Below are 26,456 nucleotides of genomic sequence, written 5' to 3'. Positions count from 1 at the left end.
ATTATCCATATTTTCCATTATCTGGACTGCTCTCTACTGAGGTTAGTCCGGATAGTCGGCAACCTACTGTACATATTCCCTTCAGAAGAAAAGTTTTCCAGGAAGGAAGAAGATGAAACACACACATTTTTCTGAGAAATCCTATGGAATAAAAACATCTTTTCAAATAAAACAGTTGTCTACTAGAAATATGTGAATCTGTATGTCAATTATGTTCATGACATGTGACATTATTAATAAATATATAATTTATTTTTGGTAATGAACAGAATCCATAAAATTGAAAATATCTGAGTGTGATCGTAGCACTGTGATCTCCATACATACTGATGGAATCATCATGTTCCATCTCTGTCATTAACTCCAAAACAGCTGGTATTAAATGCACTAAATTGTTATATAATGAGCTAGTATATTGCTAGCTATTACAGAATTAAGTTAAATAAATCCTCTGAGTGCAAAATGAGTGTGCATTGTCCCTAAAAATAAATTACTTTTGGCACTTGACCTAAATTAACATTACCAAGGGTCACATAAAAAATAAATGTAAAAATACTACAGTGAAATGTTGAAATTACTTGCTTTTCATTGCATCCTTGTGTTCTATATTCATAAAGTCTTTCTACTAGTTAATAATTGTCAATAAAATAATTTTCAAAAAAAAAATTTTTTCTGTTGAAATGCTACAGTTGATACAGGTACATAGAAACATTCAACCATCAAATTGAGAGAGTCAAGTACTTAGAAAATATACATTCTATAAGAAAAAATAAATATAAAAAGCTGCCAATGCTCTAATTCATTATAACACTATGACATAAAGAAAGGAAAAGGAAACAGGAGAAGAAAGGAAACAGTGAAATAAGACTGAATGTATAGGAATCTTTCCTGAGAGAATAAATCCATTAGCATGAAAGGTTCTCACAACATGATCTTTTTAGGTATATAATGGGGTCAACTCACCACCACTTGGGACTTAGAAAAGTTTTTGGCATAGAAACTCATTGCTGACTATAGCAAGTCAATAAATCATATCCTACAACCTGAAAAGGGTGCCAAAAGACCTCACAGATCACAGAAAAATTCCCTAATAAACCTCTTTTAAGGGGATTTTTGACCTGTTCAGTGTCCCAGTGGACGATAGGGTTGTATCCATACACTCAGTGCAAACAGCTAGCTGTCAGAGAGTAATTTTGATCTCTGAATGCAAGATTTAAAATTTTGAGAAGTTCAGGCAGAAAACAGAAAGTACAGACACCAAGTTCAGAGCAACCCCAGTCTGGCAGCCTCTCTACTGCCTTGGAGAAGAAAGATTCAACTAATACTAGGCTAATGGTAAGTAAACACAAAAAGTCCAAAATAGTAGAACTTACCATACATTAAAGAGGTGTAACGAACTAATAAATTACTCATAACACGCTGGGGATGTCTCAGAACGCTACTCTGGTAAATATATATCAGTGTAGCAGCACTCCTCACCGACTTCACCCAAAGCGTGGGACTTTCTTTTTTGTCTATCTATTTTATATTTATAAATATCACTCTTGCAAACTTAATTAAATGGACTTATAAATAGTTCCTTTTGTCATTTATGCCTTCATTCTGTATTAATTCATTGCTTTAAAAGAATTTTACAGCACTTAGCTTTGAGTGTCATGGTCAGATGTTAAATGTACCGCCTCCCATCGACGCGTTTCAAATCTTCTTCAGGATGGGGCAAGTACTGACACTGATAGGTTTCACCATTGCATTCATGGTGCGGCCAGCGTGTTATGAGTAATTTATTAGTTCGTTACACCTCTTTAATGTATGGTAAGTTCTACTATTTTGGACCTTTTGGAGAAGAAAGGTCATCTTTTAGAAAAGTAACACTTTAGTGTAGCAGGAAGTGATCTGATAGCTAGAACTTACCCTCCGTGTGATACAATATCCTCTTGTAGTGAGAATGTATCTTCAAAGGCAAGTGCCCAGGAGAGAAGGGTGGCTGGTAGGCATGAGAATCACTGGATAATTTACTTGAGAGGTACAAAGGTGAAAGACTTCATGAATCACTTTTGATGACATTTTAAAGCAGTGTATTGCAACTGTGTGCCCTAGTAGATTCCAGGTGTGCCACGAGATGTGGACAAGGAGGAGATGCGCCGGTGCCAGCTACTGGATGTGCCTCTCTCAGCAAGAGGCACATCCTGTAGTCATTCAGCCTGTGCCTGTGCCTCTCCTCCTCGCTGGCATCTCTGCTCCTTCTCCTCACCTCTCCTTCTGCAGCACCCTCTCTCCTCCACCGGCAGTAAAAGGAGGCTCAGGGCCATGGCTGGAGGACATCCGCATGTACGCGGACGTCAACGTGTTGACATCACACATGCGCGCAATGTCATTGCTTTGACATCTGCGCATTTCTGGGTGCTCTCCAGCTGCGGCCTTGAGATTAGTGTGCTGCAGCATAAACTGTTTGAGACACATTGTTTTAAGGAATGCTGGGTAGGAGCCAGCTACTATGGTACCCAGAAGTAACCACTGTAGTGAAAGAAACAGATGAATAGGGAGTTCACTAAAACCACGTTACACTGAAATAAACTTAAAAATTAACATGCCAGGTTTGGCCAAATTTCAGGAGCAAATGACTACACATTTGATCAAATTCTCTAAGGGACAAATTCTATAAGTAGCACCGAATGTAGGCTCCACTAGGTGTGGTTGTCAAACAAAAAAACGGTGCTGTTTATAGAATCATGCCTAGCAGTGCCAAAGTGGACATAGACATAGGTGCTGCTCCATTAGGCCAGCTTTTCACTTGCCTAATTTGGCTGCACCTATATCGGATAGATACCGTACAAATGTAAGGAAGTTCTTCTTCAGCCAGAGAGTGGTAGAAAACTGGAACGCTCTTCCAGAGGCTGTTTTAGGGGAAAACACCCTTCTGGGATTCAAGACAAAGTTAGACAAGTTTCTGCTGAACCAGAATGTACACAGGTAAGGCTAGACTCAGTTAGGGCGCTGGTCTTTGACCTAAGGGCCACTGCATGAGTGGAATGCTGAGCACTATGGACCACTGGCCTGACCCAGCAGTAGCAATTCTTATGTTCTTATGCCTAACGATGCCTAAGTCAATCATGCCTATTCTCCACCCATAATGCTTATATATAGCTTCATACTAGAATTTAACAATATCAATAATATTATTTTTGGAACCTTCAGATATTTTAAACCTTCAGATTATAGATTCTAGTTAGCATGAATCCAATATACATCTTCATTGGTCCATTTTTTCTTTTTACTTTTCATAATTTCTTAATTTCAACCAAATATCTTTCTTTTATAAATAAAAGTGGGTTCTTATCTTCTCAAGATATATTCATATAACTTCTAGCACTTCACATATCCCTGTAGCAAGCCTTCGACACTGGCTGCTTCAAGGAAGGCATCTTACTTTCTGTTATTTCCTTTTATCTGTATAGAAACAATGTACAGTTTTAGTCCCAAACTTTTGAAAACCATGTTCAACATAAAAGAAAGTTACTCACTACTTTCTACTATTTCCTTTCATTCAAGTTTCACATCAAATGGCAATGGCGTCTAATGTCTACATTTAAAGATATGGAACAGCCAATCATTGTTAGCGACGTCAGCATTTAAAGGGCCTTGTATAGTGTCCAATCCTCAGTATATTAAATTAACGCCTGCCAATCTAATTCTTCATTAAGACCCTCTGGGGAAACAGTATTAAATTCAAATATCCAGGGCAGCTCTTTGTAGGTCAGCCCTCACGCTTCTAAGATAAGTCCTTCCTCATTTATTAATTATTACTCACAGCTTGGACACTTTAACTGCATGATCATCTGGTTACACTGTTTTCAGCAATTATTTTGTTTTGTATACCTGCTTTCTGCCATATTATTTTGGTATAGTTTTTGCAGGAGATTGCCCTGGTGGACCATATTTTCATTAGGTCCCATGAATACTGATTACTTTCCATGTTTAAATATGAAAAATATATAAAATGTAGTGTAGGTTTAGGTGTCAGTAGGTGTTGCACCAATTTCTACATGGCCTTTGATTGTTTTTTAATCATATTTAATTGGCTTTTAATGGTATTTTCAATTATCACGCCATTTAAGCCAATGAAAAAAAATTAACTGCAGCATAGAAATTTGCTAATCTAGGCACCACTTATAGAATCAGGGCCTTAGGCCCTGATTATATATATAGTGCCCAAAAAATTGGCAATAACTAGAATGGAACTTAGCACAATTCTACAAGTGTATATGTACCTTTTCTAGAATCGTGCTTAGCACCTTTGTGTGTTGTATAACTTAGGTGTACCCATTTAGGCCAGCTAAAACTAGGTTTAAGTGCCTGCGCCTAAGTTGTGCACGCATCGGGCATATTCTATAACAATGGGCTAGAGTCACAAAGCAAACCGATCGTGTACCGATCAGTTTGCGACCCCTTAGCGACCAAATTCCTCTCCAGCCCGATTCACTTACCTCTCTGCTGACCATCCTCTGATCTGCGCATGCAAATAAGGGGAGGGACATTCAAAACTAGGGAAGGCAGCGATTCACAACACGTGATTCTCGATCCAACTGGGCTGGCCGATCAACTCCTAAAGCGACTACTGGGGACCAGTCGCACACCTCTCTACCGACTCTCCTGCTCCATTGCTGCCTCTGCCCTGCTCTCTGCTTCCCCGATCTCGCTGCCTGTTTCAGGGACCCAGATTGATCTCTACTGCCTTCCCTGCAGTTCGAGCCCGTGGGTTTAAAGCGGGGCTGCACGCCGCAGTGCAACCCCACTTTAAACCAGTGGACTCGCACCGCAGGGAAGGCGCAGAGAGCAGGTAGCATGAGGGAAGAGGCTACCGCCGCTGACAGGGATAACAGGAGAGTTGGGCCTGAAAAAAAAAAAACTGTAAAAAAAAAAATCACACAGACACAAAGGGACTCATAATCAAAAGAAAAAAAGTCTAAAAAGTGGCCTAAATATCTACTTGGATGATCAAAAAGCCTGATCGTCCAAGTACCCATAATCAAAGCTGGTTTTAGATGTATCTAAAACCAGCTTAGGCCTTTCCCCTGCCTCTAAACGCACAGAGAGAAAAGAGGCGTTTTTAGAGGAGAGGAAAGGACGGGCGGTGGGCGGGAGGTGGGCTGACCTAGACCTAGGCGTGCAGCAGATATAACCAAAACTTTAGGCAGGTTGCCTAGTCGGCACTTATACGTTTTGACTTACACCGTCAAAACAGGTATAAGTGCCAAAAAAGGGGCCGCTGAGCTGATCGTGGCTGCTGCGATCAGCTCAGCGGCCCCAGCAATCTGCCTACCCCCTACTGCAACGTATGCTGCAGGAGAGATGGCTCATCTCTCCTGCCAGCGATGGTGATCGCCCAGCCCCCTCCAAACCGCGGCACTTCGGGGTGAGCGTCGTGGCAAGGCATCTCCCCTGCCAGTGTTCCTCACCCCGAAGTGCCACGGTTCGGAGGGGGTGGGCAATCACCATCGCTGGCAGGAGAAATGAGCCATCTCTCCTGCAGTGATCAGCCCTCCCCCAACTCTTATGATCGGGCAGGAGGAAGCCCAAGCCCTCCTGCCCCAAGGCCCCCCCCCGATTACGTTTGGGGCAGGAGGGAGCCCAAGCCCTCCTGCCCTGGACACCCCCGAACTCCCCGATGACATTGGGACAGGAGGGAGCCCAAGCCCTCCTGTCCCGCGATCCCTAATCCCCCCCCCCACGATTACGTGCGGGGCAGGAGGGAGCCCAAGCCCTCCTGCCCCGCGATCCCCAACCCCCCCAATTACGATCGGGGCAGGAGGGAGCCCAAGACCTCCTGCCCCATGGCCCCCCTCCCTCCGATTACGATCGGGCCAGGAAGAAGCCCATGCTCTCCGGGCCTCTCGCCCCCCACCCCCTACAAGATCGGGTAGGAGGGAGCCCAAACCCTTCTACCCAGGCGTAACCCCCCTATCCTCCACCCCCCACTACAATACGGGCAGGAGGGATCCCAGGCCCTCTTGCCCTCGACACAAACCCCCCAATGACTGCCCCCCCCCCGAACGCCCGATCGGCCCTCCCCGCCGACCCCACAACCCCCCCCCCCCCCCCACTACCACCCGTACCTCAAAATGTTGGCCGGCCGGCTGGGTGCCAAGCCCGCCCATCCGTCAGGCCAGCCAGCTCCGGAATAATAATAATAATAATTTTATTTTTTGTATACTGCCATACCCAGGGAGTTCTAGGCGGTTCACAACAAATAGATGAGTTACATACAGTGCAGTTGAAAAAGAAGTACATAACAAGTCAATGGAAGGGTCAAACTAGTTTACATTGACAATTTAAGTAAGGAAGGACTAATACAGAGCATATATGGTATTTACCGTAAAAGAGCTCAATAGAATTTGTGAGAAGGGGGAGCCAAGCATATTGTAAGAGAGGAGGGGACAGGGATCGTTGGGAGGGGGGGGGAGGAGTGGGAAAAAGTAAAGAAAGGTGGGCCGTGTTGAAGGGGGGGAAGAGGAGGATTTGGTCTGATGCAGAGGAGGGAATTCGATCTGTTTTCTAATGAGGAGAGAGGGAGCGTTAAGGCGGAAGAGGGGAGCATTAAGGATTTGGTTCCATTGAAAAGTAGAGTTTTGAGCTTTTTTCTAAAGTGGAGGTATGAAGAGGCGTCAAGTATAATTTGGGCGAGCCATGAGTTTAGTTTGGCCGCTGAAACCCCGCCCACAGGTGGGGCCTGAGGCGCCTGGGCCAACCAGAATAGGCCTGGAAGCCTTAGGCTCCTCCTGTGGGCGAGGCCTTAAGCACATGGGACGGGTTGGGTGGTCTGAGCGTTTAAACAGCTGAACGTAGAGGCAGGCCATTATAAAAAAAAACTCCTTTTGGACGTTTTTTTAAATTATGGACATTTTCCCTGCTTCTACTTTCAACGTTTAAGGCCTTAGGCCAAAAGGTGACTTAGACGGTTTTTTTTATTATGCACCTCAAAACGTATGCGCAGACCATCTGCAGGGAAAGCAGATGGTCTGCGCATGTGCGGGGATCGCACACCAGAGATCCAGGCAGACAGAAGGGGGCATTCCTCCGATCGCCTCCATCTGCATATTTTTCTTTAGTGAATTTGTTGGACCTGCCCAGATTGGGCCTGGATCGAGCCCAATTGGGCAGGTTAGTGAATCTGGCCCAATGTGCATAACATTTAGGAATGCCCACAATCTGCCCCTGGCCCTGCCCCCTTTTCACTCTGCAACTGGCACATACTTTTTATAGAATTGTGCTTTCCAAGTTGTGCGCATAATTTTAATTAGTGCCAATTAACATCAATTACAAAGTGTTAATTGCCAATTATCAGAGTTAATTAGGCAAATTAATCAAGTTATGTGCACACATAGGCTGCATGCAGCAATGTGTGCGCACAATCCTAGGCGCCTTAGGGGTAATTGCTCCTGGTTTAACCCTAAGTTATCCAGTTGACACATGATAATATGAATGCACTAGCTAGATAACACTTCCATGCCCATTCCCCACCTGTGACATGCAGCCTCATAAAAAAATTACACAAAAATATGTAAATAACTCACATATTGGCAGAATCCAGTCCAGGTTTTCCTGGACCCTGTGCCCACTCACATAAACAGCCTTAACACTCTTGCAGATATAATAGTTTTTTTTATTAAATACAAACCTGAGCCTGTTACTTCACAGGCTCTGGTAAGGCAAAACCCTTTCTCAGATCAAGGATAAACAGTTTTTCTTAAGCAAGTTTCAAGTGCTTGTCCCAGCCAGACCCACACTTAGTCCGCAATCCTCAATATAATAAGGTTGGCTTACCTTGCTCAGCCTTGTGCCAAAAGTCTTGCACTGTCAGCTCTTCTAGCAATCTTTGCCAGATTTATTGACTTCCCAGGGCTTTTCCTCAGCCCCTGGCTAAGGAAGGGTTCTCTCTCTCTCATAGGCTCATAAGAATCCCTCTGCTTTCCAGTGTTTCCTCAACCCACAGCTAGGGAAGGGTTCTCTAATGGAAGTCTCTTACTCGGGACCTCATCTCTCAGGGACCTCAAAGTCTCTTACTCGGGACCTCATCTCTCAGGGACCTCCTCAAATGATTCCTGTCTGTGGCAGAAGTACTCGTCCCTGCCTGAGTCCTGCCACTCTGACTCAGCAGGGCTGTATCACTTCCTTAATGGATCTAAACCTGAGCTTCAAAGTTCAGTGCATTCTGGGACAGGTAATTTTCCCTGATTTCACTGACATCCTCTGCTGCCCAGTGGCATAATTGCAATCTGAGTGAGGAAAAAAATCCCTCACATGCATGCAGTAAAGCTTTTTTCCCATGTTAAGTGCATGTTAGTGCTTGACATAGTTTAGGAAAAGGACCCATAAGTCTCATTGCGTAAAATGGAATCTGTAGTAAAATAGCATGAGTTAGTGCTAAATAACCCATCTGGAGGAGGGGGGGGTGGAATTATCAATGTGAATTATCATAAAGATGTACCATGTTATCATTAACTTGTGCTATTTTAGCACATGTCTCATTGTATGCAATGAGATGTAGTACTCAGCTGGGTTAACAGTAAAGACATCTTAATGTTAACCCACATTGATAACCACCCCCAACAGTAGCACACATTAATAACTACACCTCTCAAAGCTTAATGATAAATGAAAAATAATAAAATGAAAGCAACTCAAATCAGTGGCATGAAATGCTGCTTCTATTTGGGTTTTTGCCAGGTACTTGTGACTTGGATTGGCCTCCCTGAAGACGGGATACTGGGCTAGATGGACCATTTGTCTGATCCAGTAAGGTTGTTCTTATGTTCTAGATAAGGAAGCTTCTAACTTTGTTAGGACTTAATTCAAATAGAGAATGACACGGTGGCAGTTACCCGTGGCTAGCGGGTAACCCGCTGAAACAGTGTGGTGGGGGAATGCTCACTGCGGGCACGGGGACAAGACCATCCACCACCCCGTGGAGCGGTGAATGACTTTGTCCCCGCAGTTAAGGGAGGAAAGGCGCACGGTCACCAATCGCACGCGGCATCCTCCCTCCATACCTACCTGCGGCCAAATCTATCTCCCTCCCTCCCTCTCTCCCCCTTACCTTTGCGGTGCTTTAGTAAAGAAACTTACTGAAGCGGGCGAAGCCTGTCTGCAGTCACATGTATGTGGGCGGAAGCTTCTCCTCTGACGCAACTTCTGGTTGCATTAGAGGAGAAGCTTCCACCCACACACACACAACTGCAAGCACAGGCAGGCAGTTACCACCGCTTCAGTATGTTTCTTTACTAAAGCACCACAAAGGTAAGGGGGAGGGAGGGAGAGTCTCAGGCCGCTGAAGGACGGTGATGTGGCGAGAGGAAAGGGTGGATGCAACAGGGATGGGGCGGTGAAGGGGACGGCAGAGACGGGGCAGTGAAAGGGACTGCTGGGACAGGGACGCAGCTGTGAAGGGGACAGTGAGGACGGGGCGGTGAAGGGAACGGTGGTCCGGTGACGGGGCAGTGACGGGGACAGATTTTTTTCCCCGTGTCATTCTCTAAATTGAAATACTCATACGTATAAAATACACGCTGCTGTTTCAATCTAATTTTTTGCTCTGACATTCAAAACAGCCAACAGACACATTTTATTCTTTGGTTTGACATATTAGCATTAAAAATGATTTTTCATTAATTGTTTCATGAGGCATCTAGAAATGACAGCACAAAAATATGCTGCATACCTTAGGTTTCTAACTGCAACACATGAAAAACTGCGAAGTCTATAATCCATGTCACCCAATAAACTAACCACTGACATCATTAAACAAGTTGGTTGTAGTTAGAATAAAAGGATGCATTTATAAAGCAGATTTTTTTCTCCATGAAGTAATGTTATGTTAATATGATTTGGGACTGCCATATATATGGAGTAAGATTGTTTTTATTGTTTTGTATTAAAAACGCTGAATAATTTATCTCAAAGCAATCCATTATTGTTCTTGGTTATGAAAATATAATTTTCCAAAGACAGGCATTTTTTCTTCAGCTTGTGATCAAATATATTACTTATTTGATAAGAAAGATCAGTGGCCTTAAAACTCAAGACATCTAGCAATTAATATGAAAGTACAAATCTAGAGTTAGTGCAGCAATTCCAAATCACAGGTATTTTGTTATTAAATGGATAAAGGATGTTGCAATCTGTTGATAATTCCAAGCTGTTCTTCTGCTTAACATCCATATTCCAAATGTAAACACACTAACCTCCTCCTTTACAAAGATGTGCTAGTGTTTTTAGCGCTGGCCGTCACAGTAACAGCTCTGATGCTCTTATGCTCCGCTCCGCTTGTATGCTTCGCTCGTATGCTCTGATCTGCTCGTATGCTCTGCTCATATGCTCCGCTTGTATGATGCTCGTATGCTCCGTTTGTATGCTCTGCTCTGCTTGTATGATGCTCGTATGTTCCGCTCATATGCTCTACTTGTATGCTCTGCTTGTATGATGCTCGTATGCTCCGTTTGTATGCTCTGCTCTGCTTGTATGATGCTCGTATGTTCCGCTCGTATGCTCTACTTGTATGCTCTGCTTGTATGATGTTCGTATGCTCCGCTCATATGCTCTGCTCTGCTTGTATGATGCTCGTATGTTCCGCTCGTATGCTCTACTTGTATGCTCTGCTTGTATGATGCTCGTATGCTCCGTTTGTATGCTCTGCTCTGCTTGTATGATGCTCGTATGTTCCGCTCGTATGCTCTACTTGTATGCTCTGCTTGTATGATGCTCGTATGCTCCGTTTGTATGCTCTGCTCTGCTTGTATGATGCTCGTATGTTCCGCTCGTATGCTCTACTTGTATGTTCTGCTTGTATGATGCTCGTATGCTCCGTTTGTATGCTCTGCTCTGCTTGTATGATGCTCGTATGTTCCGCTCGTATGCTCTACTTGTATGCTCTGCTTGTATGATGTTCGTATGCTCCGCTCATATGCTCTGCTCTGCTTGTATGATGCTCTTATGTTCCGCTCGTATGCTCTACTTGTATGCTCTGCTTGTATGATGCTCGTATGCTCCGTTTGTATGCTCTGCTTGTATGCTCTGCTTGTATGATGCTCGTATGGTCCGCTCGTATGCTCTGCTTGTATGATGCTCGTATGCTCTGCTGTACTTGTATGCTCTGCTTGTATGATGCTCGTATGCTCCGTTTGTATGCTCTGCTTGTATGATGCTCGTATGGTCCGCTCGTATGCTCTGCTTGTATGATGCTCGTATGCTCTGCTGTACTTGTATGCTCTGCTTGTATGATGCTCGTATGCTCCGTTTGTATGCTCTGCTCTGCTTGTATGATGCTCGTATGTTCCGCTCGTATGCTCTACTTGTATGCTCTGCTTGTATGATGCTCGTATGCTCCGTTTGTATGCTCTGCTCTGCTTGTATGATGCTCGTATGTTCCGCTCGTATGCTCTACTTGTATGCTCTGCTTGTATGATGCTCGTATGCTCCGTTTCTATGCTCTGCTCTGCTTGTATGATGCTCGTATGTTCCGCTCGTATGCTCTACTTGTATGCTCTGCTTTGTATGATGCTCGTATGCTCCGTTTGTATGCTCTGCTCTGCTTGTATGATGCTCGTATGTTCCGCTCGTATGCTCTGCTTGTATGCTCTGCTTGTATGATGCCCGTATGCTCCGTTCTTATGCTCTGCTCTGCTTGTATGATGCTCGTATGTTCCGCTCGTATGCTCTACTTGTATGCTGCTCGTATGTTCCGCTCATATGCTCTACTTGTATGCTCTGCTTGTATGATGCTCGTATGCTCCGTTTGTATGCTCTGCTTGTATGCTCTGCTTGTATGATGCTCGTATGTTCCGCTCGTATGGTCTGCTCTACTTGTATGCTCTGCTTGTATGATGCTCGTATGCTCCGTTTGTATGCTCTGCTCTGCTTGTATGATGCTCGTATGTTCCGCTCGTATGCTCTACTTGTATGCTCTGCTTGTATGATGCCCGTATGCTCCGTTTGTATGCTCTGCTCTGCTTGTATGATGATCGTATGTTCCGCTCGTATGCTCTACTTGTATGCTCTGCTTGTATGATGCTCGTATGCTCCGTTTCTATGCTCTGCTCTGCTTGTATGATGCTCGTATGCTCCGTTTGTATACTCTGCTCTGCTTGTATGATGCTCGTATGTTCCGCTCGTATGCTCTACTTGTATGCTCTGCTTGTATGATACCCGTATGCTCCGTTTGTATGCTCTGCTCTGCTTGTATGATGCTCGTATGTTCCGCTCGTATGCTCTACTTGTATGCTCTGCTTGTATGATGCTCGTATGCTCCATTTCTATGCTCTGCTCTGCTTGTATGATGCTCGTATGCTCCGTTTGTATGCTCTGCTCTGCTTGTATGATGCTCGTATGTTCCGCTCGTATGCTCTACTTGTATGCTCTGCTTGTATGATGCTCGTATGCTCCGTTTGTATGCTCTGCTTGTATGCTCTGCTTGTATGATGCTCGTATGTTCCGCTCGTATGCTCTGCTCTACTTGTATGCTCTGCTTGTATGATGCTCGTATGCTCCGTTTGTATGCTCTGCTCTGCTTGTATGATGCTCGTTTGTTCCGCTCGTATGCTCTACTTGTATGCTCTGCTTGTATGATGCTCGTATGCTCCGTTTGTATGCTCTGCTCTGCTTGTATGATGCTTGTATGTTCCGCTCGTATGCTCTGCTTGTATGCTCTGCTTGTATGATGCCCGTATGCTCCGTTCTTATGCTCTGCTCTGCTTGTATGATGCTCGTATGTTCCGCTCGTATGCTCTACTTGTATGCTGCTCGTATGTTCCGCTCGTATGCTCTACTTGTATGCTCTGCTTGTATGATGCTCGTATGCTCCGTTTGTATGCTCTGCTTGTATGCTCTGCTTGTATGATGCTCGTATGTTCCGCTCGTATGCTCTGCTCTACTTGTATGCTCTGCTTGTATGATGCTCGTATGCTCCGTTTGTATGCTCTGCTCTGCTTGTATGATGCTCGTTTGTTCCGCTCGTATGCTCTACTTGCATGCTCTGCTTGTATGATGCTCGTATGCTCCGTTTGTATGCTCTGCTCTGCTTGTATGATGCTCGTATGTTCCACTCGTATGCTCTACTTGTATGCTCTGCTTGTATGATGCTCGTATGCTCCGTTTGTATGCTCTGCTTGTATGCTCTGCTTGTATGATGCTCGTATGTTCCGCTCGTATGCTCTGCTTGTATGCTCTGCTTGTATGATGCTCGTATGCTCCGCTCCGCTGTTCCTATGAACATCCAAGCTGTTACCACCTCAGCCAGCGCTAAAAACTCTAGCACAGCTTTGTAAAGGAGGGATAAAACCTTAAAAATAATTTTCTATTGGGTTTAAGAAATAACCTTTCAAAATGCTATTAATAGAAATGTGAAAAAAAAACAACACATTTTAGGTTTTTAGCACCGTTTCAGATGTCTGTTTCAAAAAAGCAATTGCATGCACCAGTATAGTGTTTAGGCGTACAACAAGCAAGCGTTGTTCTCAAACTTTCCTGCAAATGAATTAAAAATTCATTCCATTTCAGTTTCAAATGTATTTGAGCTGAACCAAGCCAGGGCAAAATTCATTTTACAGTTCATCTCAAATGAAATATATTTCCAGTTTATTTAAGGTAACATTATTAAAGGACTGATTGCAAGATTAGTTGAGTCGGAAGAAGCCTAGTCTAATTGCAAGTCCAAAAATAAAAAACACATATTGGATTTCAAGTCCTTAGACATTAAAAAAAAAAAAAAATCTTTTCCCAACAGGCAGCTAAGCTTTTTATGAACTTTACTTTTTTTCAAAAGAATGGGATTTTAGCATTGGTCCTGCACATTAATAGAAATGCAATCACATCTAAGCCACAGTAACAATTTGGGCAGTCTTACACCAGTGCTTTCATTGGGACTGAATCCCTGTGGATGGCACAGACTTATTCCCATTGAACATAATGGGCTAAGCAGTCATATGCAATTACTTTCAAGGAGGCTAACAATGGCATGCTAATATAAACTTGTGGTAACTCATTAGCATGAAGAATGAAATGTAGAAAGAAGGCACGGTTGCAAAAATTCAGCAACACTGAAATATTACTACAGTACAGCTAGGCGAAAACAATTCTACATGAAAACAAAGTGAGGCACTGTTAAAAACCCTGAGCAAACTGCTGCCTTTTGAGACCTCTTTCAACAGCTTGAAGAGTGTTCCCTTGTCTCTAACACATTCTTATCAGCTTGCTTGCTCCTCTTCATATATGCATGTTTGATTATTTTATCTCTGTTTTATTGTAACCAGCTTAAATTTTTTTTAAACGCCATGGCAGATTTGTTTCACAAACATACACTAAAAATAAGGAAGATTACCTAAATATTAAACCCCAGATATCAGCTGTAATCAGCTTCAAACCATATGCAGGGAGAAGCTGCCAGTGTGGTTTTTTTTCTTAATTCAAAGCCTTACGGCGTTCATTATTACTCCCCTCCCAATATGTAATTCATAGGACCGCCCACTTATGACATCTTGTTTTAGCCCTCTTTTTTACGAATGCGGGTTTTAGCGCCGGCAGCGGCGGTAACTGCTCTGACGCTCCTGGGAATTCTAGGACCGTTGGAGCAGTTACCGCCGCTGATGGCACTAAAACCCACACTATGCGTTCATAAAAGAGAGGGTTAGTGCATTGAAACCAGTTTCCTGACTGCTCATCTTCATCGTTTTTACCAGAGCTAGCTTTTCTGAAAGTTGTCATTCACCTGGGCTAATATCATTACATCCACATATGCTTTTCTGACATATTTGCTTATATTGGGACCCCTGAAGAAGACTTTTAGACGAAACATGGACCATGTTGGGTCCCCTTCACATGTGGATTGTTTTACTATTTCCATATCTGAATAAAGCCTGCACCAGGAACATCTACCTCCACAGTTTCTTTTTGCTTTGACAACAGATTACTATAATTTTCCATGGAAGAGGCTATCAGACTCTCATCCTCCTCTACCAAAATAAACTGCTTATTTATTATTGACACTATAGGGGAACAAGTATAAATGGTTGAGAAGTACTCGTGTATTAGAAAAGTTTCATGTAGTAGATTGCAGCCTGTTCCCAAAAGGGAGGTATGTGCCAGGCATCTAATCACCTAATAGGTTCAGTATACTGGGAGGAATATTTGTAGTGATATGAAGGTGAATCAAAAATTAAAGGCAATTGTTAAATTATGCGATAACTGGAACACAGCTAGCAAAATGCAACATATGTACTTGTACATTGCCTTTTGGATAGTTCATCCATACACAGTGCAGCACTAGGCCTTTAGTCATGTGGCAGCCACAAGGTCAGAAACATGGACACTCCATTGCAAGATTGAACCATTGAAGAACAATGTGCATTAGTGAGCTTTTTGGGGCAGAGGGAGTGAAACCTGTGGAAATTCACCATTGGATATTGACTCAGTATGGACATAGCGCCATGAATCAATGAAAGATTTGTGAGTGGGTAAAAAGGTTTAAAGCAGGAAGAACAAGTGTAATCGACGAAGGTCATTCTGATCGCCCATCAACATTGTGCACACTGACAAGACGGATGCCTTGATTAGAGAAGATCATTGGATAACGGTATCTCAATTGGCTACGAATTTGGATATTAGCTATGGATCCGCATTTACCATAATGCATGATGGCTTGGGATACAGGAAAGTCTGCGCATGATGGGTTCCTAAACAGCTTACTGATCTGCACCAGGAACAGCGTGTAGAGGTTGCAACCCAGTTCCTGGTATAAAGAAGATCCGAATATTCTGGAGAGAAATGTCATCGTCGACGAGGCATGGGTGCATCACTGCAATCCAGAGAGTAAAACACAAAGCATGATGAAGTAATGGAAGTGGTGCTCACCTGGCTTTGGGAGCAGCCAACAAACCTCTCTGCACGAATGCAGAAGCTAGTTCAACAATACAACAAATGCATCATCTTGCTTCGAGACTATGTGAAAAATTGCTCATAGTTACTTCTATTAAAGCTGTTAAATGTATTTTGCCTTTACTTTTTGATTTACCCTCGTACATTTCATGAGATTATGCCCTAGTGTGATATAAGAAAACAATAAAATTACTTGAGAGGAGGCGTTAACTCAATTGGGAGGATGGTCAAAATCTAAGGGGGGGAGAAACGCCAAGTACTATAGTTTGCGGGTGTTAGTCCTTGTGTGGCTAGCTTTATAGTGCAGGAGCCAATGAAGGGCAATTCTATAACAGGGTATTCACTTATTTATGCTTGTAAGTAGTTCTAACCTACTTATTTATGTTTGTAATTGATTTAAATTATTGAATTTATGTTTTTGGTATGATTCTAATTTGTCTTTCTGAATTTTATTATCCTTTCATTTGCATTTTGTTTTACTAATGTGGTTTATATTTGTTTAACAGCTGCCCATGAATCAGCCTTTTAGGTGAAATGTGGCCATATCGGGCTTCGTTTTTATGGTGCAATAAAGTTTCCAGTTCTGCCATTGCTTCAGGTGCATTTTGTGGTTGGTTGCTGTTGTTGCAAGTCATAGCATCACAGATCCCTGCCTTCCATTCATCCCATTTTGCCTCTGAGGTACCCACCTATGGAACTGCCCCATCAATGAAGTCTGCATGCTCTTTTAGGAGACAAATTAGCTGAGAGAGCTGTCAGAACTCAGAAAGAGTGTCTACAGAAGGAATTCAGCTGCCTAAGTGCCCCTAGAGAAGGGAGGAGAGTACTGTGTCTTCATAGATAACAGAAGAAAAGAATGTGAGAAAAACTCGAAGAAAGAGAGAGAGAAAGAGCTGACTAGTACTCAAAGTCAGTGAAGCAAGAAGAGAAAATTCAGACTAGTGTTTTGATAGATTTCATTTGGAAATTTTCCCTTATATGTTTGGACCTTTTTACTCCAATAAATTGCCCCCCGATATTCACTCAGTGGCAGTGAGCTTTTTGCTGCTTGCCACCAGCGTTATTCCTAAATAGTCAATGCTGGATCGTGTCCAATCTTAAACACTAAGACCCATATCCTAGAAACGGTTCCCTAGGTTAAGCACCAGTAGGCACCCTACCTGATTTCTTTTTAGATCCGCAATTCATCAAGTCGCTAGGACTCGAGCACAAGTCGATGGCATCTAACAACAACAACGGGCACCCTACCAGTGCCTAACTTAGGTGCAAACCGCTGTTAAATAAAAGTGTTTAATAAAATAAAAGTGCCTACCAGTACCTAAAAAAAGTGCCTGCATCGCAGCTAAGGAGGCGCTTTACAGCACCTAACACCACCGTAGGCATGGCTAACATTGGCATTAGGTGTCAAAGCGCCTCTGTAGCCGTGATTCACGTGAAAGGCAGGCACTGGAAATGTAGGCCTTGAAAACCTTGGCCTACATTTCTGGTGACTACCTTTACACAAAGCCGCAATTCTACAAACAGCAACCGGTGCATGACTGACACGCGATTGGTGCCCATTTTTATAGGCGGCTGCTGATGGCAGTGCCGTTTGTAGAATCCAGCCCTGAATATCTGATTTTTGAGCCAGCTAACACCCAGAGCCAGTTAAGCCAATATTCAGCCCCTCACCACAAAAGACAAATTTCTTAAAGATAGGACTGGTAGTTATGCAACCAGGTTTAAGCGGTTCCCTTATGCGGTGCAGGGCTGAACATCAGCAGGTAACCCATCTTCACCCATTAAACAGTCATTTCAGCAGAGCTAGCTGGTTAAATGCTGATGAAAATGACCAGATAGCCACAATCAAGCAATTTAACTGGTCAGCAGCCATTTCCGACTAGTTAAATCATTTTGCATATCGGTCAGTGTCTATTTATTCAGGGATTGGCCTGGGCAGTGGACTTTGTGGAGTGCCTGCGAGTTGAAGGGACAGGGGCAGCGCAGGGCCTTGAGTGTTCTACCCTCCACCCAATGTGATCCAGGGACTAGGATCCTGTTTTTATAGCCCTGCCTCACACAGTATACCTGATATGCAGCCACTCAGGTCATTATACTATATACAGACCTTTTGACATCAGTGTATTCAAGTTTCAAGTTTATTAGAAATTTGATGAATCGCTTATACATAAATTACTAAGCGAATTACATTAAAATCCAAGATATGTATACATTAAAATACAAAATATGCATTCAACATATAAATTTTAAAAAAATAACTACTCAGAAGAGGGGTTAGACAAACAGACCAACAGACAAAACTGAATGCGAGAGGAATGAAGGGATAAAGTTATAATATTAATAATTTTGAAAAGAGGGAAATGATAAAGGGAAAAAACATTAGGAGGGATATCTTTTTTTTTATTTTTGATAAAAAGTCTACTGCACTGTAACTATTCCAATCAGAGGGTAAAAGCATCTTTAAACAAGAAGGTTTTTAGATTATTTTTAAAACGGCTAATGTCTTTTTCATCTCTTATAAATTGTCATTCAGTGGCTTAGCAAGGATGAGAGACGCCTGGGATGGTAGCACTCCTCCCCTGCCCTCTTCTCCACCCACACCCCAATACCCTCACTCTCCGCTCCCTCCCCACCCCCTCCTGCCATGCTTGCAAGCCCCTTCTCTTCCCCCCCACCTCTTTAACATTCCTGGCACATGCAGCAACCCCAACCTGCTGTTCACGCCAGCGTCAGCTCTTCCTCTGATTTCCTAGGTACGGGCCCAGGAAGTGATGTCAGAGGAAGAGCTGATGCTGGTGCAAGCAACAGGTTGGGGTTGCTGCTCACGCCGGGAATGTTAATGAGGTATGGTGGAAGGGAAGCAGCGTGTGTGCAAAGTAATGGGGGGGGGGGGCAGGGAAAGAGCGGTGGGATGGAGAGGAGGATGGATAACAGCGCTCCCACTAATACGGCACCTGGGGCTGACCAGTCCCCCCTTACTGCACCACTGTTTCCAGTTCGGTACTACAGAATCTGTATTCTCCTTCATTAACAATACATGCTTTGTTATCATGCAATAATTGAACAACCCTCTGGAACAGACATGGGCAACTCCGGTCCTCGAGGGCCGGAATCCGATCGGGTTTTCGGGATTTCCCCAATGAATATGCATGAGATCTATTTGCATGTACTGCTTTCAATGCATTTTCATTGGGGAAATCCTGAAAACCCGATCGGATTCTTTCCCTCGAGGGCCAAAATTGCCCACCCCTGCTCTGGAATATCACACATAAAATCTCAGTTCAACCTAGTAAAACTAGAGGGCATAATTTGAGGTTGAAGGGAGGAAGACTCAGGAGCAATGTTAGGACATTCTTTTTCACGGAGAGGGTGGTAGATGCCTGGAATGCCCTCCCGAGGGAAGTGGTGGAGAGGAAAACGGTGATGGAATTCAAAAAAGCGTGGGATAAACATAGAGGATCTCTAATTAGAAAACAAAGGATGTAAATTAAAGAACTAAGGCTGGTGCTGGACAGACTTGCACGGTCTGTGTCCTATATGTGGTGATTTGATGTAGGATGGGCTGGGGAGTGCATCAATGGGAACTCCACTAAGTTGGAACATGAGGATGTTACATGCTAGATTTTATGGTAGATATCCTGTAAACAGGATAGTTGGATAGGCTGGAGTGAGCTTGGATGGCAATTTCAGCATTTGGAACCTAGGTGGACTTTACAGTCTATGACTCAGAAATATCAAAGAGACAAGTTAATTTTATCATGCATTTTTAATAGGCATAACTAAAGGGCAGACTGGATGGACCGTTCAGATCTTTATCTGCCGTCATTTACTATTGTTACTATATATATATTACTATGTAACCTCTGAAGCAAACCACATTTAAGTACTCATATTTGAATATGTTTATTGCTGCTCGGTTTATTCTTGCTGTATAACACTTTGAACTGTCTTTCTAAGCTGAGCAGGAGTCCTCTACCTATAGTCCTGCCAGTGGGAGGTGCTGTTTCACTATCACATTTTCAGTAGTGAAGGTCAGACAAGCTCTGTAAGGAACCTGCCTGTCTCTAGTCATTAAAAACACAATACTGAAACACCACCCCCTACTGCCAGCAATGCAGTTGGAGGACTCCACTTAGAGGGAACAGGATCAACTTGGGTGAATTTCTTCAAAGAGGCAGTAAATAAATCCTAGTAAGTAAATATCAGGGCAGAGGTGGGGGAGAATGAGAAAAATTGCCTGTTAAGCTGGTTGAAGATATCCAGATCTGCAACAAGGGCACAGATTGAAACTCCATTCAATATTAAGATTACTCCTTTAACATTTTCACAGGTTCTGAGGTGGGTTGTTAGACCATTCTGATTCTGTTCATTTTATAATAATTTGATAGAAATAAATCTTAAACTAGCTAAACTGAAGCACCATAGAAATTCTCTCTCAAGAATGAGCCAAGCATGGTATTTATTAAGAAACATGCTATGTAATTTATTTCCACTGTGAACATATTTCTCAGACCTGGCAGACTATGGTCTAATTTCAGGTAGGGCAGCATGTGTATTTATATTTTCATTTATTGTATAACTAGTAATTTATCCCAGAGAAACTGTAAGTATGAATACTGAATTGAAAGCCACTGCACAGGACTGCATACTAATTAATGAAGCATGTCTGATAAAAAAAAAAATAGAACTGAAAATATGAAGAAATTCAATGAAACCTTATGAATGGATAAAAGACTAAATATGTCAGAGCAAAAGCTTTCAAGGTACTGATTTGAAATGTTTAACTGTCAGTACAGGAAGAGGCACAAATAAATATTCAATTTATGTACAGCAAATGTATGTCCATTGTCGCGCAGCCGAGGCCGAGCCCCTGAGGTGGGTACTCTCACTGAGCGCAATTTACAGTCTTGGCGTGATCTCATAAGGTGAAGGCCCTGCTTAGGTGAAAGTCTTTATACTAGCAAAGTTCAAAACAGCAATAAGGCCATGGTTCAGCCACTGGTAAGATAAAGTGGTCCTTTTAGTACTCAGCAACTGGCAACACATTAAACTAACAAAAAAACTATGACAGTCCCGTTGCCCAGCTTCTGAACTTCCTATAAGCCAGGTTACAACAGTTCCTCCTTACAGAGGATAACCAGACCCTCACATAATGCAAAAATCAAAACAGTATACCTGTTCCTGGGGGTTACAATGCAGCTCCTCAGGCTGTCGGGTCTGCACATGGCTTGCTATACCTAAGGTGACCATACGTCCCGTTTTGAACGGGACAGTCCCGTTTTCGGATCCCCTGTCCCATTGTTCCCACACACAGCTTCGAGACGCCAAAATGTCCCATTTTCAGGGACAGCGTCCCGGAGCTGAGCGCGGGGACAACGGGACAGGTGATCGCTTCCTGTTCCTCCCCTGCCGCACCCAAAAAAAAAAAAAGCCTCCCTCCAGGCCCAATTTAGGTCCACCGCCGCTGCTCCTCTGCTGCCACTACTCGCACCCGGAAGCCTTCTTCCCGATGTCAATTCTGATGTCGGAGAGGACGTTCCAGGCCAGCCAATCGCTGCCTGGCTGGCCCGGAACGTCCTCTCCGATGTCAGAATTGACGTCGGGAAGAAGGCTTCTGGGTGCCAGTAGTGGCAGCACAGGAGCAGCGGCAGTGGACCGGGGTGAAGTTTAAATCGGGCCTAGAGGGAGGCTTTTGTTTTCCGTGGTAGGGGGGGGAGGAAGTAGGCAGGCAGGCTGGCTGGCTCTGGGGGAGGGAGGTAGGTAGGCAGGCTTTCGGGGAGGCAGGCAGGCAGGCTCTGGGGGAGGTAGGCAGGCTGGCTCTGGGGGAGGGAGGCAGGTAGGCAGGCTTTGGGGGAGGTAGGCAGGCAGGCTTTGGGGAAGGCAGGTAGGCAGGCAGGCTCTGGGGGAGGTAGGCAGGCAGACTGGCTGACTTTGGGGGAGACAGGCAGGCTGGCTCTGGGGGAGGCAGGAAGGCTGGCTCTGGGGGAGGTAGGCAAGCAGACTGCCTCTAGGATAGGTAGACAGGCAGGCTGGCTTTGGGGAAGGCTGGCTTTGGGGGAGATAGGTCGGCAGGCTTTTTGGGAGGGGGTGGGACAAAGGCTGGAAGGCAGTGAGGGGACATAGGAAGGAGGGATGAAGGAAGGAGAGAAAACGGCAGAGAAGGGGGGGTTGTAAGAAGAAGAAAGACTAGAGAGATAAAGGCCTGGACCAAAGGGGAAAGACAGGAGGCAGAAGCAGGACTTTGGGAGGTGCAGACAGAGGGGGAGAGGCAAGATCATAACAGAGGAGGGAGAGAGAGAGAGAGAGGGAGACCTGGAACAAAGGTACAAAGGAGAACTGACACTGGATCTGGGGGCACTAAGGACATAGGAAGGAGGCGCTGGGGACACTAAGGACATAGGAAGGAAGGAGGGAGGGAATAGAAAGGGACAATTGTTGGGCCTGAGTGCAGAAAGAAATGAAAGATAGGATGCACAGTCAGAAGGAAACGCAACCAGAGACTCATGAAATTGCCAGACAGCAAAGGTAGGAAAAATGATTTTATTTTCAATTTAGTGATAAAAATGTGTCAGTTTTGAGAATTTATATCTGCTGTCTATATTTTGCACTATATTTGTCTATTTTTCTATAGTTACTGAGGTGACATCGTTGAAAGCCCCCCAAATATAAATAATTAACATTTTCTCTGCGTATAGGGTGCTTTGTGGGTTTTTTTAAATTTTATGGTTACCATTATGAAATAATAAGATATTGTGTGTACATGGAAAATGAATGGAAGAAATTGGGGACGGGGCTAGGGTGGGATTGGGGGCGGGGCTAGGGCGGGATTGGGGGCGGGACTGAATATTAATAGATGTCCTGTTTTGATGAAAAAAATAAATGGTCACATTAGCTATACCCTTTCTTCAGGCCAAATCCAGGAATTAAACTTTTGTTTTTTCTTAAACAAAAATTCAAATCACAAATCATGTATTCTCATAGCAGTTCATATAGTTCCCACAACATTTTGCTGTAAACCTCACTGTGCCGATTTGAATACAGTCAGGCTCACCACCAACTCAGGTGAGTTGGGGGAAGGGGGAAAATTGCTGAATCCACTGAAGTCATGGCCTTTTAGGCCCCGCAATCCCAAACCATCGGATCTATTGTGGATTCTGCCCCCAAACAATCTCCACCACAGCAATGAGTGGTTTGCGACAGCCGAACCAGGGAAAAAAACAAAGTGAATCCCCCCACCACCACCACCACCACCACCACCACCAAAACATAAAGTTCCACAAACAGCACGGACAAGTGCTCACAGTGCTCCAGTGTAGTATCTGTAACAGTCTTTGTATTTTCTCCCAAACAAAACACAGCAAATTTAGTCCTTTCTAGGCAGGGCAGTTTTCCCCTTCAATTGCCTTTTAAATTCCTCAAAAATAGCATTTGGCTGCTTGGTTCCAAAAGCAGTCCGCAAACACACAATTCTTTTTCCAAAAACATAGTGCAGTTGATAGCTTCTCCAGCCTAAAGAAATAAAAGGAAAAACTTAACTCACATCCATCCGGTCACAAACTGGTTGCAGTGCAATGTCCACAACTTCCTCTGACAGTCTGGCTGGTTCACAGGCAAAGATTCCTCCCAATCTTGCATTTCAACCTCATTATCTTGTTTGATCTCTGGAACACCTAGCCGTTGATCTATTTCCTCAGCTTGCTCAGCTCTGTCTCTCCTTGGCTTGCACTGCTCCAACTGCCTTTCTCTGAGAGAGCCACGCCCAAGCCTATGTGGGGGATGGGCAGGCTTCAGCTTTCTCTGGGCTTTCTCTTGCTCTGCAATTAACCTCAGCAGGTGTATGCCTAAAAGGAGCCACTGCTTGTTTCTTAGGCTGTCTCCTAAGAGTGTATGGCTTAGGCTTAAATGATTTTTCCCCCCATAGTGTCCCAACTTCTCCCAGGGCTCCTGCTCTTGGGAAACCTCCCCAGAATCTGAGTCCTGGCCCATGCTAGTTGGAGAGCTACTGCACTGATCAGCTCTCTTCAGCTTCAGGGCTGTGTTTCTAGGCTTTTTACCTGGAACAAGGCTAGCTGTAGTGCTGGGCTTGTGACACCATATAGTATATACAGTACAGCCTGAATTTATAATGGAACACCTATGTGAAGAGTCTAAAAAGATGCCTACTTTAAACCTAGTTCATATACTGTAGGTGACTTGGCAATTCTATAACTGGACAACACAGTTAGGCACCTAAATGCAGAGCACCAAAGGCCAGATTCTGTAAAAGGCACCAAATGTTAGGCGCCTAAATCGCCGATTTAGGGGGGCCTAACTTACCCCCTCTTTTACAAAACCATAGTGCGCACCCGGCACTAAAAAACACGCAATGGTTTTGTAAAAGGGGGAGTTACTTGCCCAAAATGACCTTAATAGCTTCAATAAGATCATAATTGAAAAAAAAAATTTAATTGACTGATAGGTGCCTACCCAATTCTATAAAAGGTAGGTGCCTATCGCATGGCACTTAGCAGCACCTAACACCTAAGTGGGCATGTGGAGACAGACATAAGGACTGCTAGGCGCGATTCTCTAATGAACTTAGGTGCCTGCAATGTAGGCCAGCAAAACCCTGATTTTGTTAGGCGCTATTAGGCGTAATTCTGTAAACAGCACCTAAGCATGGACAGCACCATTTTTCTAGGCGCTGGCCAACTTAGGCACCATTTACGGAATCTGACCCTAAGTGCTTTAGTCTCTAAATGTTACCTAAAAAAAAAAAAGTGGTGGAAAAATAGTGCTCAGATGATCGATCCAAGATGGCCGACGGTCCCAGACGCTGAGTAGCACGCCAGAGATTTTCTGAAAACTTTTCTTTGGAAAGGGTCACTACTCGGGCTGGAGGAAAGTCACGAGTGGAGTTCCGCAGGGGTCTGTACTTGGACCGCTGCTGTTCAATGTATTTATTAATGACCTGGAAACGGGGACGAAATGTGAAGTTATAAAATTTGCGGATGACACTAAACTCTGTAGAAGGGTCAGAACTACGGAAGAGTGTGAGGACCTACAAAGGGACCTAAGCAAACTGGCAGATGAAATTCAATGTAGGGAAATGCAAGGTCATGCATATAGGGAGAAAGAACCCGATGTTCAGCTACCAAATGGGGGGATTAGTATTAGAGGGAAGTAACCTTGAAAGAGATTTGGGTGTACTGGTGGATACAACAATGAAGTCAACGGCGCAATGCGCAGCAGCCGCGAAGAAGGCGAACAGAATGTTGGGTATTATTAAAAATGGTATTACGACCAGAACAAAAGAAGTCATCCTGCCGTTGTATCGGGCAATGGTGCGCCCGCACCTGGAGTACTGTGTTCAGTATTGGTCACCGCACCTTAAGAAGGATATGGCAATACTTGAGAGGGTCCAGAGGAGAGCAACACGAATGATTAAGGGCATGGGAAAACCTTTCATACACTGAAAGATTGGAGAAGCTGGAGCTCTTCTCCCTGGAAAAGCGGAGACTCAGAGAAGACATGATAGAGACCTACAAGATCATGAAGGGCATAGAGAAAGTGGAGAGAGACAGATTCTTCAAACTTTCAAAACATAAAAGAACAAGAGGGCATTCGGAAAAATTAGAAGGGGATAGATTCAAAACAAATGCTAGGAAGTTTTTCTTTACTCAGCGGGTGGTGGACACCTGGAATGCGCTTCCAGAGGATGTAATAGGGCAGAGTACGGTACTGGGGTTTAAGAAAGGATTGGACAATTTCCTGTTGGAAAAGGGGATAGAGGGGTATAGATAGAGGATTATTACGCAGGTTCTGGACCTGTTGGGCCGCCACGTGAGCGGACTGCTGGGCATGATGGACCTCAGGTCTGACCCGGCAGAGGCATTGCTTATGTGCTTATGTACTCAGAATGCCGAAGAGGAGAGGCTGCAGCGCCGCTGGAGCCTCGCGGCGTTTGGCGGTCCCCTCGTTCGGCAACATAGAAGAACTCCTGCGTCGGATGCAGGATGTCCCGCAGTGTCGGTGCCCCCACTGGAGACGCCTCAGAGGGGCGGGAATGAGGCAATCTCCTTGGGGCTGGAGACTACGCTGAGCCCCGACGCTAGGGCACCTCCCCCACCTCCTCAGGTTACCAGCTCCCCACGAGAGGAGGAGCTGCCGGTAGAAGGCAGGCATCTACCCTCAGAGGCCAGGGAGAACAGTGAGGGGAGCGTGGAGATGGACTCCCTGAGTTTTCAGGTGAGTCCAAAGAATATTGAGGAATTGGAAACATCAGGAACTACTTTAGGCCAGCAGAAGGATTACCAGGAACAGCTGAAAACTGGTGAGACTATTCAAACTTTTAATTCTTCATATGTTATTGAAAAACCCAGAGAAGTAACACTGGATTCAATTTGGGATTTGGTGGCTGACCTAGCCAAGTCTGTTAAGCCCCAGCTTTTGCAGCTGGAAAATAAAATTACTCTTCAAGAAACTGAGATAAAAAATATAAAAGTTGAAATTGGTGAATCTAAGAATTCTATTGAGAATATACAACAGGAATTAAA

At 44.2% G+C, this 26,456-nt stretch overlaps 1 long non-coding RNA gene across 1 annotated transcript in view; it reads right to left on the bottom strand.

Moving 5' to 3' along the window:
* Positions 1–23,711, bottom strand: part of LOC117356369 — a 75,828-nt gene extending 52,117 nt beyond the window's left edge. Inside the window, exon 1 of the long non-coding RNA XR_004538627.1 lies at positions 23,462–23,711. This is a non-coding gene — a long non-coding RNA (uncharacterized LOC117356369). The remainder of the gene's footprint in view (positions 1–23,461) is intronic.
* Between the last annotated feature and the right edge of the window lie 2,745 nt (positions 23,712–26,456).

The sequence above is a fragment of the Geotrypetes seraphini genome, chromosome 3 (genome assembly GCF_902459505.1).
Source record: "Geotrypetes seraphini chromosome 3, aGeoSer1.1, whole genome shotgun sequence".
NCBI classification, from domain to species: Eukaryota; Metazoa; Chordata; class Amphibia; order Gymnophiona; family Dermophiidae; genus Geotrypetes; species Geotrypetes seraphini.
This window is presented reverse-complemented; position numbering and strand designations above follow the sequence as displayed.